The 12,838-nt window shown below is 46.0% G+C and overlaps 1 long non-coding RNA gene across 1 annotated transcript in view; it reads left to right on the top strand.

Annotated features, from left to right (window-relative positions):
• The window catches only part of LOC310762790, a 156,692-nt gene that overhangs the window by 47,309 nt on the left and 96,545 nt on the right, over positions 1-12,838 (top strand). The gene's annotated exons all lie outside the window — the stretch shown is intronic.

Raw genomic sequence — 12,838 nt, 5'->3', positions numbered from 1 at the left:
CAGTTGCTATGTACCAGGGCTTACGTGGAGTTGCAAGGAACCCAGGTCCTCGCTGCATCTTCTGATACTGGGATAGCTGCAGGAGCGAAGAAGTCCCTAAGGTCTCTGGAAGACAGTCCTGCACTCCTTTTTTATAGTAACATCCCAGCATTATGCAAGTTTATGCATGCCCTGTTGCTTTCAGGTTGAGGAGAAATTCCAGATCTTCAGTGACAAAGAAAAGCAGCCTTGCTGCTGGGACAGGCCAAAGGCCAATCTAGTCCAACATCTTGTTCTCATGATAGCCAACCAGATGTCCATAGAAGCCTGCAAGCAGGACCTCAGCTCAACAAATAGACAATGGGACACACAGGCATGATCTTTAACCAACTTGAAATGCTGAAGAGCATCTCTTTAGCTACAACTGCAGGCTGACCATTAGGACTGGACTTCCAGTTTGTGTGTTTAATTTTTGTTACAGATTATTCAAATTCGTCATAGTTTGAGGGTCATAATTTTACATTACAAATACTATGGAGTTGGTGTAGCATGCTAGCATACTGCTGCTCCACATCTGCATTCATTAAAAAAAGGTAAACGAAGGATATTAAATTGCAAACAGCTGAAATATCTAACAAGTTGACAACTAGTGAATCATTTCCATCTTCTCATGACTGATCAAGCTGCCCTTTTCTCTCTCCATTGTCAACTGTCCATAAATGTGTCACATGCAATGGCTATACGGAAAAGTCTCATATCCTTTACACAAAGCCACATCTCAAATTATTTCATAGAAAGTGGGTGATCATTTGAGGCAAAGCATTCTTAATCCAAGGTATAGTCCGACTAGAACTTTTCAAACTGCACAATACATCATTCTTTTAAGCATGCACACACTGAAATTTGTTAGCAATCTGCATTCCACAATTTTTATCGCAGAGCAGATTATATAGCAAACTTGTTATTAAGCAGGGGGAAAGTTTTGTGAAATTATCTATCCCATTAAAACTCTTTGATCTCGGGGTCCAGGTCAGTTCATATGGAGGGAGGGGTCCTTGAGGTATTACGGTCCTGAGGTGTTTAAGGCTTTGTAGGTCAAAAACAGCACTTTCAATTGGGCCTGGAAACTAATTGTCTGCCAGTGCAGTCAGGCCAGAATGCAATATGCTCAAAGCATCTTGCTCCAGTGAGCAATCTGGCTGCCACATTCTGCATCGGCTGAAGTTTCTGAACTGTTTTCAGAGGCAGCCCTATGTATAATGTGTTGCAGCAGCAATCTAACCTGGAGGTTACCAGAGCGCAGACAACAGTAGTTAGGCTGTCCTTCTCCAAATTGGGGCACAGTTTGGCCATAAAATAATTTTTTTACCTATGTTGGTTTTCTAAAAAGAAACCTGCAACATCTTCATTAACATTTTGACCCTTTAAAAAAAAGAAAAAAGAGGTGGTGGTGGTTCTTGACTTGTTTTCATTCTGAGAAACGGAGGGAAGGGGAAGATTATTGTGAAGTAATTTTGATCAATGCTTTCCATTTAACGTTTGGATCTTTGACCCATCCCAATCCTTGTGGTGGAGGTCACCATGTCGAGTGCATCGTACTTTCTTGGAAGTGGGAGGATTGTGGAACGCCAAACATGCCGTAAAAATAGTTTACAAGCAGAGAGAATACAACAAAAGGCCTTGTGCAGTGATGTTCTCAGGGTTTCCAGGAGATGCCAGAGGAACATTTTGTACTGACTCAAGCCTTTTCTGCAGCTCTTCCCTCCCAAAGTGCTACAATCTGTACATGAACTCTAATTATGTACAAACAAATCTCCAGCCAACATCTCCAGATTCAGACAGCAGAAGGGAGGCTTCTTAAATAACTTGGAGCAAGCGGCACAGCAAATATTACCGATCCGAGCCAAAAGGAAGCCGTACAGCAAGCCAGTACTTCTGACCTGGCTTGCTGCGCTGTTGTGTGTGCTTGCAGAGCTGAAACTAGCACATTTTCTGACATGTTCCCCATCATGTGGCTTCAGTCACGCATCTATGTCTTGTTGTGCTGGACTCCTGCATCCTGGAATGGGGCCACTTGCTCCATTGTCTGTGCTAAAGGAGCAGCACACCCTTCTGAACAGCTTTGTTTTGTTTCTCCTTGAAGGGCACCGGTAACCCATGAGCAGATCAACTGATGAAGTGATGGGGATAGCTTCACCTGCTGAATTCGTGCTTGCCGTGTGGTAGTTAACAGCAACATTAATGGAAGGGGGATAATAGACAAGATGCTTCCACCAATATTTCTGAACAGCAGTTGGTGGAAGCCACTGGAGTGGAGAGTGCTCTTGTTTGCCGGTTTCCCCATAGGCTGGCCACTCTTGAGAACAGGATGCTGGCCTGGATGGGCCTGATCCAGCAGGCTTTTCTTATATAGACAGCCTTGGCTCCTACAATAGGTCCTTGCATTAAAGGGACAGGGTGGGGACACCCTCCACATCACGAAATGGTTCGATCAATAGAAGACCCCAATTTGATGTTCTGTGTCTTTACCAACTGTCTATTGTGCATGAATTGGAGAGATGAAACATGAAGGGTGCGATGAGAGGAAAGCCTTCAGCCGCTTAATTTCTGCATGTCACACATGTTCACAAATGCATACCAATGGGACTGGTGGGGGGGGAGTTGGTTATTGTTGCCTATATAGGTTATCAATTAGTAAACAGACCTAAGGAAGATTACACCAGGTGATCGCATATTCCCTTTCAGCCCTAGGTGTCTTTGTTTGGTTTTTTTTAATTTCTCAGTACTCTGTGTCCTGGAACGATTCCTGGAGTTTGTTTAAGGAGTACTCAGACAATTCTCTTATTTTGAAAACGCATTTATAGGAGGCAGCATGGAACAAAGCACTTGTTAGAACATTTTTGTAATGACAGCAAACATCAGCCGGAGAGCGAAACGATTTCCTATGCCAGTGTCAACAGAGAGTTGCACTCTGCATATGGTTTATTCTCATCTGCTATTAAGCATCATCAGACTCTGCAACTGCCCGAGGATATGGGTAGCATCTCGTTGGGAATGGCCATCCCCAATGAATATAGTGGTACCTTGGGTTAAGAACTTAATTTGTTCTGGAGGTCTGTTCTTAACCTGAAACTGTTCTTAACCTGAAGCACCACTTTAGCTAATGGGGCCTCCCACTGCCGCTGCGCCGCTACTGCACAATTTCTGTTCTCATCCTGAAGCAAAGTTCTTAACCCAAGGTACTATTTCTGGCTTAGCGGAGTCTGTAACCTGAAGCGTATGTAACCCGAGGTACCACTGTATAGGACAACAATGCAACTTGCAATCTGACATCCTCCGAGAAGATAAGGAGAAATAACTTGGCTTTGATCCATCTGTGAAGACATAGCTATCATTTCAAAGTCTGTTCGCAGGCTATCTGATCAGTCTGTGAGGATATATCATGTCAAAGTCCATTCCCAAGCTATCTGATCATCTTCTCTTGAATGCATTGTTGTTGACATCCATCTGTCTCTTAGTCCTTATAGTAGGCCGTGCCATTGGTCCACCTAGTCTGCTATTGTATGGTATATTCTGATTGCCAAAGGCTCTTCAAGATCTGCCTCTATCTGGAGGTGCCTGAGGTTGAACCTTGAGTGTTATGTAAGCACAGAACATGCCACTCGCTGGGCTGTGGAGATTTCCATTGCACTGCCCTGGAATAAGGAAATCGGATGTTTGCTTAACTTCATAACTGAATCCCATAATGCTTTCTGAATCTTCAGCACAGTTGTTAATTTCCAGGAAGTGACATGCCCTGGACATTAAATATAACCTATCATTAACACACTCTGGTCCAAGCAGAAAATTTCCACCGGGGGTGTTGGGCAGGGAGAGAGAATTCCACACTCACTCTAATGTTTCTTTTTACTGTTTCTGCATCAACACAGTAAGAGAACTGAACACAGAAATGATACTCATAGGAAAATAACTGATCCTGTTGCTTCATGAGTTTCTCCGGCAGCTGGCATTGCTCATACTCTAAACACAAGGCCCTGATTTAGCTAAATCTATTGTGAAGTAACCTGAAGTCTTAACATCCATTAGGAAATCCAGGGGAATGTCTGTGCTGTGACACATTGTGATGTATGCATCGCCTTGCTTGTGGAATTTTTATGCCTTTAGCTGTTTATCCTTCCCTATTTTCTCCTTACTTGCCTTATTAGTAACTGATACTTGATATGCCAGAGTTGGTCCTCTTTTCGCCCCCTGATTTCTCCGAGGGAAGATGGACAGGTGTAAGTCTCACTGGCTGCATTTAAACATCAAACTGAACCAGCATTTAGCCTTCCCTGAATATTGCGCTTCTGGACCAAGGATGATGCTGAGTCTCCTTGGGAGGAAGAGCAGATTATAAAATTAATAATAAGTAAATACCAAACACTGGTTGGTTTAACAAATCAGCTTCAGCAACCATGGTTTGACTGGAGCTTGTTATAAATGCCGATCCTTGGTGTGGATGACACAGTGAGCCAAGATTCAGGGAAAGCAAAACTAAATGCTTCCATTTGCATACCCTCCAACATTTCTCCGATGAAAATAGGGACGTCCCTTTCCATAATGATAATTGTGCTATTTATACCCCCACACATCTTACTGGGTTGCCCTAACACTGGGCAGCTTCCAACACATATATAAAACACAAGAAAACATTAAAAAAAAATTAAAAACCACTTCCTTATACAGTGATACCTTGGGTTACATACACTTCAGGTTACATACGCTTCAGGTTACATACGCTTCAGGTTACAGACTCTGCTAACCCAGAAATAGTGCTTCAGGTTAAGAACTTTGCTTCAGGATGAGAACAGAAATCGTGCTCAAGCGGCGCGGCAGCAGCAGGAGGCCCCAATAGCTAAAGTGCTTCAGGTTAAGAACAGTTTCAGGGTAAGAACGGACCTCCGGAACGAATTAAGTACTTAACCTGAGGTATCACTGTACAGGATTGCCTTCAGTCTGCTGTGGGGTTGGCTAACTCCATACCTTCCAGCGTTTCTCAAATGAATCTAGGGACATCCTAAGGAAAAGCGGGACATTCTGGGATCAAAACAGAAACCAGGATGGCTTCTCAAAATCAGGAACATCCCTGGAAAATAGGGATACTTGAAGGGTTCGCATTTGGGATGTGCAGGAGAGGGGAGGTGGACCACATGTGGATAGCGTGCTTGGACTTATTCTAGCGCATGCATGCCACACTGATTAAACCAAAAATAGGGAATCCCAGCTGAGTGCGACCCTCCTTTTCAGCTTCAATTTCTCCTCTTCCAATTGCTGTGATGGCTACAGAGAGACTTTTCTTCCTCCCAACCTCTGTGTGTGTGTGTGTGTGTGTGTGTGTGTGTGTGTGTGTACACACAAACACAAATACTAGGGGCTACCTACTCTTGCCAATTGCCCTTCCCCCACATCTGACCACCCCCTTTTACACCTCACCCATCCCCTCATTTATCCCCCCCCACAGCTTGCCCCAAGCCCCACTACCTTCCCCTTGCACCCTCTCCTTTAAAGGACAGGCAGGCATTTCAAAGAACAGTTTGTTAAACTGCTGTGTGAAGCACCTCCATTAAACCTCAGTGCAGCTATGTTTAATGGAGGGGGGAGGCACCTGGCACAATAGCTTTCTAAACTGTCCCCTTCCATTAAACAGCTTCTCTGGGATGCCTGCCACCTGCACTGCTTCCCCACTCACCTGGCTGCCATTTGTGACATTGCAGTTGGCATGGCCGCCTATCAGCAGCCAAGCCAACTACAGCGTGATGACAGCCTTACATTTTTATGTCTATAGAAAGATAAGATAGATAAGGTGCTTATCTGTCTTAGCAGGCACTTTATATAGTTGATTATGTAATACATGTAATCTTGAAATAAACCACACAGAAAAAGAACACGTGTTTTTTAAGTGCTTGTCTCGCCCACTCTTTATATTTTTAAATGTGCACCTTAAAAAAAAACAACCTCTTAGGTATACAAACAGACAAAAACCCCCCCCCTGCTTATCTGCTGCTGAACAGTAGCTCTAAAATCTGCCAAAAGCAGGTCTGAAAGGGAAACAGCCTCAGCAGCTTTGTGGGTTTCCTTTCAGCTGCTCTCTTAAGTTGTGAAAAAGGTTCTTAAGGAGTTCTTAGTCTCCCACATAAGCCACCAGTGGGAGGGTTTTGATTGCCTTGGAACAAGAGCAAAACCAGAGGCCCCTTGTTTGTTGCTGCTACTTTGGAACTGGTTGTACTAGAAGAAAAGGAAGCGAAAGAGCAGCTCCCTGGAAAGGGCTCTTAACTAACAGGGTCTTAATGTTGTCGCTTGCCACTGGTCACCACAGCGCAGGGAACTTCCACGGTTTTAGAGCATCTGGGCAGACTGGCTGAGATTCTGCTGCATGCAGAGGGAGAGACTGAGCCAGCCAGCTTGATGGACTTCATACCAGGGGGCAGAATAAATGAAAAACACGCATTGGGGCGGGGGCAAAGTTGGCCCCAAATGTATCACTTTGTACTTGCTTACATTGAACTGCATTTCTCATTTTATTGTCCATTCATCCCATTCGGAAATTCTTTGGGGGCTTGTTGTGTGTGGGGTTTTTTTGGTTTTTTTTTTTTTTACTACCTTGGTGTTTGTCAGCAAACCTGGCCATTTCAGTGCTCCCCTCTAACTCCAGATCACTTGTGGGCAAGTAAAAAACCAATAGTCCCAATGAGCAGCGTGGATGAGCAGGAGTTTGAGCCTACCTGCTCACTATCCCACCGATCATATGGCACATAGCCCCATGACAGAAAGCCTAATAACAACATCCTGCAACAGCCTATTTTAAAGGTGAAGGGACCCCTGACCATTAGGTCCAGTCGTGACCGACTCTGGGGCTGCGGCGCTTATCTCGCTCTATAGGCTGAGGGAGCTGGCGTTTGTCCGCAGACAGCTTCTGGGTCATGTGGCCAGCATGACTAAGCCGTTTCTAGTGAACCAGAGCAGCGCACGGAAACGCCGTTTACCTTCCTGCCGGAGCAGTACCTATTTATCTACTTGCACTTTGACGTGCTTTCGAACTGCTAGGTTGGCAGGAACAGGGACTGAGCAACAGGAGCTCACCCCGTCGCAGAAATTCAAACCGCCGATCTTCTGATCAGCAAGTCCTAGGCTCTGTGGTTTAACCCACAACGCCAGCCGCGTCCCGGCCAACAGCCTATTTTAGTACCTGGTAAAATAGTAAGGCTATACATAATTAGCAACTTAAAATGCTGCAAGATCGTCGTTCCCCCCCCCCCACTGCCCATTATGTTTCAAGTCGCATTTTAATGTTGCTGTACAAACCAGAGGGGGGTGGGGTAGGAATGTCTTCCCTCATTACCTGATTTATTTCCCCATGCCTGCAACCCCCTCCAACTTCTGTTCAAAGATGATGTCATCTAAGCACATGCTGTCATCTGGGCATGTGCTAAAAAGGCTGTCAGAACTGTCCACACTTCAGCTTAACTGGCCTGCGTTTTCATATTGGATGGAAGCTGGTTTGAGGGTGTATTAGGAGTATCTCTTGAGAGTCTACTTTGCACTTCAGTTACAACAGGATGCAGATGGATTGTGGCTAACATCACGTGTGCCCGGCTTCAAAAACCAGCAGTGGGAGTCTGATGGAGCCAGAGTAGACGCTATTGTGTACATACTGTAGCATTCAGCTCTTAAACTCTTGTTATGCCAAGGTGAGGATCACTAATCTGGTTTTCTTGTTCTTCATAAGTGATCACAGCACTGAAAGTAAAATATTACAGCCACGCTGTGGGAGGTGACATTGAAACATTTCCAAATTGCAATGCATCCTCTGTGCCCATCCTGAAGCACAGAGGATGCATCCATCCACTGCTCTGCTGAAAAGGCAAGACGCTTTTCAGTTTTAAAAGCAAGTTGCCTCTGCAGCAACCTTTCCTCCCTCTTATTTTTAACTCCTCTGGCTTTTCAGGATCCTCTTTATTATTTTCATTTGGGGTCCCCAGCCAGGATCAGAATCACGGATCCACTCTGAAGCAAGAGGAGGAGACAGCCAATCCCTGTCCAACCTGATCTGAGCACAATCCTGCACAAAATGTGCCCCACAGAGCCAGAGGCAGCTCATCAGTCATGCGGTCTGCCAGAGGCTGCACGGCCCCTTTGTTTGTACAGTTCTGGGCAGGAGATTTATCAAGCCCCCTCCTGGTGTGCCTGCCTTGCAGAGTTGTGGGCTGTGTTGGGTGTGATGGATTGCAGGTTGTACAGGCCTGATCTAATCTGATGGCATCTCTCATCCCGGCTTTGCAAGTGCACAGAGGGAGCTGACAGTGCAGAGCAGCTCTTTCCCAACCCGGTGACCTCAAGATGTGCCGGCCCACAATTCCCAGCCCAGCCCTGCCAGTTGGGAAAGGCAGCTGCTGCAGAGGATGTTTAGAGCTCCTTCCCCGTCCCTAATCTCCTCCATTTCCCAGTTTGTCCTCCGTTCTATGGGAGGCGATACATGATCCAGCACCCTCACGCTCCAGCAATGTGACCGCCCAGACGATGAAATGGCACACATAAGTGCAGCGACGCACCACCAACAACAAAAAAGGCCCCCAATTTAGACAACACCGGGAATAGCGTAGAAACGAATCTAGCAGAGAAATGCCCTTTGCCCTTCGTGCTTGGATGTCTGGATGCTGTTTTATGAAGCTAGCCGACCGGGTGCATGAAGAATTAGCATTCATGGAGACCGGTTTGGCAGCTAGGAGGGGAGGCAAAGGGGGGGGGGCGGGGAAACGGAGACCATCTCTGTCTAGACCAACTACTTCTGGCAAGAAGCCCAGCTTTAGATTTCCTCTCAAGCCCTTGAGCTATTGAGGATTGCTCTGGAGTCAGGAAGCAAAATCCAAACACGAGAAGAATCTCCCTCGGACCTCCTTATTTTGGCATGCACAGAAGGTACAGCCATCTCTATGTCCCCTAAAAACTGGTTGTGGCCCTTGGGTGCCCAAAGAAGTGGTGAAACAATTTCTTCCTCCCATGTGGCCCTGCTATGCATGGACTCTGACCTAAGATACAGGCTCAATTTGGAGCTTACTGGTCTTATGCACAGCATCCTCGTTATAGATGGCAATGTGCATTACTTTGCATTCCTTCAAAGTGTGGCAGACCAGCCCTGCCGCGTTGGGGAGCTCTCCAACTCATTCTGCTGAGTGGGGCCTCAGACTTCGGCTCCAGTGTCCTTTACTGATGGTGCCAGTCAGACAAGACATATTCTCCCAGGCATATGGGCATATTTAATTATATTAATGCTGCAGGAACGCAATCTGGGCTTTAGGGTGTGTTTGTATAATGGTTTATTGTATTGATTTTGTTCATTATCATGCTTTTATTATGCTGTATTAGAATCGTTACACTATATATGGTTGTGGGGGTTGATTTGGACGATTTCTTTGGGTCACCTGCAGGGAGGTTTTGTATCTGTAAGGTTAGAGTCTGTAACAGAAGGAACTGCTCTTGTTAAGCATCCTCTTTACATGTCTAAAGAGTTGGTCAACTACAAGGGTGTTGCCATAGAAGCAACAAGCTTGTGAAGCCTTTGGAATGTACCATTTGTACAGGAGGACACACACTCGCACATTCCTCTCTAGCATCCACCCAGACCAGCAAAAGACATAATCAGAGTTCAAGAACATACTCCAGCCAGGCAAGAATATTTGAGGGTGCAAAGCTTCCCCCCCCCCAGCCATAGGTGACATGTCTGCACTACCAAGCTCAGCTGCTTGGCACCCCCAAGCCTGGCATCCTCTCGGCCTAATGCTTCAGGCAGTTACCTGGGTTGTCTGCCCCTAAACCTAGCCCATCTGCAACCCATGTGTATTTTCTCATCAGTGAACCCTACACAAATCTGGAGTCCCTGAGATGGTTGAATGGCGCCTTGTAGGCCTCTTTCCGGCGACTCCTGCAGCCAAGCTGGTGACAAACGTGTTGCTCTGCTTTCCTTTGTACCACCTCAGCAAGGCCAAGAGGGGATATTGTTGTCTGGGCAGCCCTGGAACTCCATACACACTGTCCAGGCTTGTTCCCCAGAGAGGTCACTTTGGTGCTGCTAACACAGCAAAAGCAATGCAGGGGAGGTAGCAGTTGTGAGCTACCAGGCTCTGCAGCCACAGCAGGAGCTGTTCATATTCAGCAGTTTGACTTCACCCTGAGTGGTTCACTCCATTGTCTCTCAAGGCAGACAACAACAAACTCCCTTCCCTCTTGTCCCTTCTACTGTTGATCTGTAGTTCCTTGGGGCGGAGACTTGCCTTTTTATTCACATTACTCCGCAGTGCAACATGAATACTTAGGAGGAGGAGAACACTGTTGTCTCCTTGCCATCTGCCCCCCCCCAAAAAATCCCACCTCAGTGGCTCTTTCTGAAAAATGTGAGAATGCTACATGGAGGCATAAAGAAAACTTGGCCCTCCTGTTGCTGTTGGACTTCGGCTCCCAGCCTCCCTGTCCGTTAGCAATGATGCCTGGGATTTATGGGTACTAGAGTTTAACAACATCTGGAGGGTCACAGGTTCCCTTCCCGGCACACAGGAAGAACTCGATAAACACAGGCAGGCTGGCCTTTTCAGTCATCCTTTAAGTGCATCCCTTCAGCCCTCAGGGAGCTCCCAGAACTGTCCCATCTCCTGCACTTCTGAATAGCTGCTCCTGGTTCCTTCTTTTGCTGTGCAATTTCAGCAGACCCCCCCCCAATCCCCTCCCTCAGATGAGCAAAAATCACTGAGTTCAGCACATGCCTGCCTTGGAGCTGGGTGGGAGGGTTGGGGTTTTTTTGGGGGGGGGGGAGTGCCTCTTTTGCCTCGCAAGGCACATCCCTGGCAGCCCAAGAATTTTTGTTTTTGTTTTTAACCATTTCCAGGGATGGTAGTACCACAGTGTGTGCTGCTTTGCTCTGGAGTTTGATCTCCTTCCAGATGAATCCCGGCTACTGCAGACACGTCAGACAAAAGCAGACGGGGAGGCGGGAGAAATGAGCCAATTGCACAAGGGCAAAAATAGTGTCACTAGGTTCATTCTGACTGCCAGGATCGCTGCCATAATTCGCCTAGGCTTTTCTTCCACCATGTGATCTGCCTGGTTTTAATTCCAGTGGCTTTTGCTGCTTTCTGCTGGGTTAAGCATTTGCATTTGAGGACTCTGCTGAATTCATTTGTGCCCTTCTTATTTACATGCTTATCTTGTCAGCCATCAGTGGTTTTAGGATGGTGAAAGTTAAGACTGAAAAGAGCGGCATATAAATCTTTTAATCAATCTTTATTTACTCATTTAAAAGATTGATAACCCATCCTTCACTAATACTGATATCAGGGCAAAGTTCAACAAAAGGTCAAATAGCCAACCAATTTAGCGAATAAACAACCAAGGCTGCAATTCTAAGAGGGAGACCAAATCCAATGGTGGCTTATCCGCAGGAAAATTAACTATGAACCCTCAAATTTGGGATCCTCTCCAAACCTGCGTCACAAGTTTTGCAGGTTGTTTCACAGCGAAAACCCCACATTTTGCAGCACCCCCACAAACTGAGCAACTGATACATCAAAAACGGGGTTCGTACTTAACATTAACGAACCCCAAAATTTGGGACCCCCTCCAAACTGGTGCCAAACTGTTGTTTTGTAGTATTTTTTTAGTGAAACCCCCAGGTTTTGCTGTGCCCCACAAACTGAGCAATTGCTACTCAAACCTAGGGCCATCGCTATCCCCCAAACCCAACGTTGTCCAATTCACTTCAAAACAGTGCCAACACCAACAAGGAAGGACGTCTCTCCTTGCCATCTTCCATGGGCCAGAGTCCGCTCCGTCAGATAGCATCGACTGCCGCTGTGTTTGAAGAACAACCTCCCTGAAGGTTACAATCTGCTGGTTTTCCTCTGTAGAAAAGGAGAGGAAATAATTATGATAACACCGAGGACACAATTTGTGGGAGAACTTCACATCCTCCAGTCCGGGCAACTGGCCAGAAGGATAAAACTGGGCTATACTAAAACTCTGGCCTGTTCATGGGTTTGCCAAAGTACCATGTTGGGGGACATGAAACAGAACTTGTGCATGCACTTACCAAGGTCAGATCCAGGTGGTTGGGATCCCTGGGGCAACGCAGCACATGAAATAAAGTACCACAAAGAAAAGTCTTGTGGTATCTTAAAGACTGGGAAGGAACCTACCAGCTCTCTAGTTTGCTTTCACCTACCTCAAAATCACTCTCATCCACAGGAAGTATGCAAACCAACACATAAAAGTGAGTGGGTGACGACCAGTGCTATTTTTCTAGAAAAAGAGGTTCTAGAATTTGCTGTGAATGCCTCCCTTGTTCTCTTATAACATACCGTCCAACATTTCTCCGATGAAAACAAGGACGTCTCATTCCATAATGATAATTTTACTATTTATACGCCACACATCTTGCTGGGTTGTCCCAGTCACTCTGGGCAGCTTCCAACATATATAAAACATATATAAACATATATAAGCATATATAAAAACAGAACATTAAACTTTTTTAAAAAAACAAAACCTTCCCTATAGAGCATTGCCTTCAGATGGCTCGGGGGTCAGATAACTCCATACCCTCCAGCATTTCTCCAAAGAAAATAGGGACGTCCTAAGGAAAAGTGGGACATTCCGGGATCAAATCAGAAACAGGGACAGCTTCTCTAAATCAGGGATGTCACTGGAAAATAGGGGCACTTGGAGGGCAATGGCACCCACCTGAGAAGTGCCAGAACTGAGTTCCAGTGATTTCCAGCTGAAAACAAAAAAGCCCTGGTGATGGAGGAAGCGACCTCTGGCATCATTTTCCTCC

This window comes from Podarcis filfolensis (assembly GCF_964270895.1).
Source record: "Podarcis filfolensis genome assembly, chromosome: 5".
Lineage (NCBI taxonomy): Eukaryota > Metazoa > Chordata > Lepidosauria > Squamata > Lacertidae > Podarcis > Podarcis filfolensis.
Note: the sequence above shows the minus strand (reverse complement) of the source record. Positions and strands in the feature narration are given on the sequence as shown.